The sequence below is a fragment of the Austrofundulus limnaeus genome, unplaced genomic scaffold, assembly GCF_001266775.1.
Source record: "Austrofundulus limnaeus strain Quisiro unplaced genomic scaffold, Austrofundulus_limnaeus-1.0 Scaffold235, whole genome shotgun sequence".
NCBI classification, from domain to species: Eukaryota; Metazoa; Chordata; class Actinopteri; order Cyprinodontiformes; family Rivulidae; genus Austrofundulus; species Austrofundulus limnaeus.
Window position 1 is genome coordinate 30,118 of NW_013952637.1, and position 4,912 is coordinate 35,029.

Below are 4,912 nucleotides of genomic sequence, written 5' to 3' on the forward strand. Positions count from 1 at the left end.
CACACACACACACACACACACACACACACACACACACACACACACAGATGTGAGATTGTATCAACTGTAGGGGAATGTGTGACCTGCAGTAGAGAAACTCTGAGTCTGATGACACTGTGTCAGGGTAACAAACAAAACCAGACCAAACCGGGTCAAGATGGTACCTTTTCAGCCACGTTGTGAGGCTCGTCATGATCATCATGTGACATCCAGTCCTGCCAAGCTTTTAGAAGGACCAGCTGAACTTTGAGTCACTTTTGAACCATGAACCAACACCCATTACTTTAGAAACGCAAAGTTTTAGTTTTTCTCGTTTTTATTCCTCAGATCTCAGCTGTGAGGAAACTGATTGTAGCACCAAGGCTTTTGACTGCCACTCAGGAGTCGGCCCGTGGCCCAGGTTCTGTTTGCTTTGAGCAGAGAGCCGCCTCGATGTGGYCYAAATCATCATATTAACAACAAGTACATTTTATTTTGTTCCATTTCAAACACACCAGACACATGAAACTCGAAGGAAAAGTACTGAAGAATGTACCGGACCATACAGCAGGGTGACYCTGAAGAGACAGCATGACAGCAGAGGCTAAAGGTGGATAATGTTAGCACACACAGTAAACTATTGGTAGCTAATATTAGCTGATGGTAACCTAATCGTAGCTAATATTAGCTAATGGTAGCTAATGTTAGCGCACAGTGAGGTAATGCTAGATAATGTTAGCTCACTGCAAACTAATGGTAGCTAATATTAGCTAATGATAGTGCACAGTAAGCTAATGCTAGATAATGTTAGCTCACGGTAAGCTAATGGTAGCTAATATTAGCTAATGGTAGCGCATTGTAAGCTAATGCTAGATAATTTTAGCTCACGGTAAGCTAATGTCAGCTAATACTAGCTCACAGTAAGCTAATGGTAGTTAATGTTAGCTCACTGTAAACTAATGGTAGCTAATATTWGCTAATAGTAAGCTAATGGTAGCTAATTATAATTTGATGGTAGCTAATGTTAGTGCATGGTAAGCTTATGCTAGATAATATTAGCTCACAGGAAACTAATGTCAGCTAATATTAGCTCACGGTAAGCTAATGGTAGTTAATGTTAGCTCACTGTAAGCTGACGGTAGTTAACGTTAGCTCACGGTAAGCTAATGTCAGCTAATATGAGCTCACAGTAAGCTAATGGCAGCTAATATTAGCTAATGGCAGCTAATATTAGCTCACAGTAAGCTAATGCTAGATAATATTAGCTAATGGTAGCTAATTTTATCACGTTACAGCTGTTTAGTTAAACCCGTGTTAAAATGTTAGTCTTTGCAAACGATTATCATAAAACTATTTTCTTCCGTGTGACGTTTTACTCGGTATCAGAATCGGGCTCGACTCCAGGGTGGGGCCAGGTGACCCACATCTGTGTTTGATGAACTCCTTGTTGTCTTCTGTCTGTAAGGTGAACCTCTCCTTGGCTGGAAGTCTCTGATCCGACATGAAAACATGAAGAAGACACAGGCGGGGATGAGACACGTCTTTAATTACAGCTCTGCAGACGAGGCGAGGAACGGAAAAAGTCCATCAGCTTCAGAACATCTGTTGTCTTCAGCCTCCTGTGTTTAAAGACGATGACCCAGACACGAGGAGAGCAGAGGACACAGGTGGGACCAGGTAAACACAGGTGGGACCAGGTAAACAAGTCAATAAAAGTAGGCGGCTCCTCCCACTTAGAGACAGGAAGTAGCGTACCAACACACCGCAGAGATCCAGACCTCTACCTCCTCCAGATCTTCAGGGAGGACTACYCGGTGTCCCAGACCAGCATGTCCCCTGGGGTCTCCTCCCAGTGGGACATGTCCAGAACTTTACCAGATGAACKWATCCTCTTCACAAAGTTCAYTTAAAAACTTAATATTTCAGTCWYTCAGTTTTACTGTTCTGTATTTCTGAGGTTCTTCTCCGTCTTGTGAAAGAAGGTTTCAGGTCTGGCTGAGTAATCTCCTAATGAGTGTGGCTCGTGAGCAGACGGATGGTTAACGTTGGTGAACACAGTGTTCAGAGAGGAGGTAATTGTTGGCTCTTATTGCTTAATCCTGCCTCAGGATTCTGTTTTCATGACATGTTGGTGTGCGGGAACCTGGAACCTTCTCTCCATCGGAAACAGCTGTACTTCTGAAACAAAGAGTTAAAAATATGTTGATTTTTCCCAACTAATCCAAAACTAGGATGCCTCGAATGCTTTAATAAAAACACCAGAGGTAACGTTGTTGTTTAGATGTTTGTTTGTTTCCAAGCAGACAACAAAACTGAGTCAAAATATAAATGTGTGGCAGCATCACAAAGGTGGACTGTTATTGTTCACGACTGGGGAGAATACCAAAACGATAGCAAAAATAATGTCTAAAATAAGCAAAACAAGCTAAAATGAACAAAACAGTAGCTAAAATAGTAGCTATACAATTGTTAAAATAAGCAAAACATAAGCTAAAATGTACAAAACAGTAGCTAAAATATCAAAGCAATAGCTAATATGAAAAACGATGTAAAATGAACAAAACAGTAGCGAAAATTAGCAAAATGTAAGCTAAAATGTATAAAATGAACTAAACGGTAGCTAAAATAAGCAAAACAAGCTAGAATAAGCAAAACATAATGATCCAGGACATTTTGATTCTTCTCAGTCCTGTTGAAAACCTGCTGCTGTTTGGTGTCATTGGCCCAGTGTGGGCTGAGCATCAGCATTAGATGAGCTGGAGGTCCAGGTCTCTCAGGTCCTGGACCTGGACCATCAGCTCTCCACCAGGTCAGAAAGGTCCAGGAGGATCTACAGTCCAGAAAAACAGAGTGATGAAGAAGAGAGTCCAGCAGCATGGAGAAACAGTTCAATTGAGTGGTGCTGAGACCAGCTGTCTGGTTTGGAGACAGAGACATGGACACAAAGACAGGAGACAGAAAGACAGGAGACAGAAAGACAGGAGACAGAAAGACAGGAGACACAAAGACAGGAGACAGAAAGACAGACAGAAAGACAGGAGACACAAAGACAGGAGACGAGGTTATTTAACATCTTCAGTCACTCTGACAAATCCATGAATCAGATTCAGGAGAAACACTTCAACCTGTAATCACCTGCAGAGCTACATCCATCCATCATCCATCCATCCATCCATCCATCCACCCATCATCCATCCATCCATCATCCATCCATCCATCATCCATCCATCCATCCAATATCCATCCATTTCTCCCTGCCTCCATCCATCCATCCATCCATCCAGTATCCATCCATCCATTCATCCATTTCTCCCTGCCTCCATCCATCCATCCATCCATCCATCCATCTATCATCCATCCATCATCCATCCATCATCAATCCATCCACCCATCCATCATCCATCCAATATCCATCCATCCATTTTTCCCTGCCTCCGTCCATCCATCAATCCATCCATCCATCTATCCATCATCCATCTTCCTTCAGCTCAGGACAAAGTGGCTCTGATCCTGATCCTGATGGTTCATGTTGTTGTCCTCTTCATCCATCTATGACCTCCTGAGTCCTGGTCCTGGAGGACCACTATCCTGAAGGGTTTTTTTTTTGTTTTTTTTTTTTGGTTCTACAGGAAACATCTAAAACACAGAGGATCGCGGCCCCCCAGGACCAGGATTGGACACCCCTGATATTGCAGACCTGTGAGACTCTGAGTTGCTTCTTCCTAAAACCTGGTGAGAACTCAACAAATTAAAKCCAACAGATCCAACCAGAACCAACCAGGAAACTCAAATGTTTGAGAGTTTTTCTAAAGTCCATTAGTCTGAATAAAGACAGGTTAAACTCATGTTTATATTTTATTTCATGTTTCTGTCAGGTCTGATGGTGAGAACCTCGTTTCTGAACGCTCCTTCGTTAGTCCTCCCCTCCCACACMCATGATTTCGTGAGAAGAGTCATCAGGGCAGAGCTGCAACAATAAGTCCTCTGCAGCTCATCTTACTGCCTGTTCTCTTCTGCACACAGAGCCTTCAGTCAGCTTTCATTAAGCACACAGAGGATGCTGCTAACAGGAAAAAAATTAATATAAATGCATGATTTAAACGAGCAGAAATGACACGTAGGAGCTTTTACACTTGTGTTTGAGAAGSGTAACGATTGTGCAGCTGCAGCCTGGTCTGTCCTGTTTGGGTTGTTTTATTCAGCCTGAAACACAAAGTCAGGTTGTGAAGAAGAATGTAAACTACAGACAGAGTTCGTGCCAAGAAAGAAAGCCTGAGAAAGAAGGCAAACTTTCATGAATGGAGAGAGTCGTTCTCACACATCATTCATAAACTTCCTGCTGAGTCTGAGCTCTGCACCAAAGCTGCGTTTGACTTTCCTCAGTCCAAAACTCTGCGTGTTTCTCTTATCCCAGCCTGTGGGACACGTCACGGCCCTGATGAGACACATACTGTAGAATAGAATAGAAACAGCCTTTATTGTCCCGTGGCAGGGAAATTTAGGTGCAACAGCAGCAGATGGGGGGGGGGGGGGTCAAATTGAGACGAACTCAATCGTTAAGTCCAGGAAAAAGATGTACAATTACCACTGGTCATTATTTATGTAATGATTGAGGTAGAGTTGTTTGATGTTCAAATACAAACGGATATTTATCYAGGTTGTTGGGAACAGTGGTTGTAGAGTCTAACAACTGATGGGAGGAAGGATCTGRGRTAACGCTCCTTTGTGCATTTAGGAGCAGTCTGTCACTYAAGGAGCTCTGCAGATCAGCTACAGTTCCATGCATTGGAATGATCCAGAGCATCATGACATCATGTTTTTCCAGAYATGTAAAGTAACTAATTACAAATATTTTGTTACTGTACTTAAGTAGAATTTTTGGGTATCTGTACTTTACTTGAGTAATTATTTTTCAGTCTACTTTTTACTTCTA

The 4,912-nt window shown here is 42.4% G+C and overlaps 2 long non-coding RNA genes across 4 annotated transcripts in view; one reads left to right on the plus strand and one right to left on the minus strand.

Annotated features, from left to right (window-relative positions):
• Nucleotides 1-4,499, plus strand: part of LOC106525586 (uncharacterized) — a 9,721-nt gene extending 5,222 nt beyond the window's left edge. The window contains exons 2-5 of one of the 3 annotated variants that reach the window (XR_001311138.1): nt 328-400; nt 498-589; nt 1,445-2,051; nt 3,609-4,499. This is a non-coding gene — a long non-coding RNA (uncharacterized LOC106525586). Of the gene's footprint in view, nt 1-327; nt 401-497; nt 590-1,444; nt 2,248-3,608 lie in introns of those variants that run through there. The other 2 variants (XR_001311136.1, XR_001311137.1) reach the window with 2 other exon arrangements.
• Nucleotides 2,341-4,912, minus strand: part of LOC106525587 (uncharacterized) — a 12,164-nt gene continuing 9,592 nt past the window's right edge. Inside the window, exon 4 of the long non-coding RNA XR_001311139.1 lies at nt 2,341-2,809. This is a non-coding gene — a long non-coding RNA (uncharacterized LOC106525587). The remainder of the gene's footprint in view (nt 2,810-4,912) is intronic.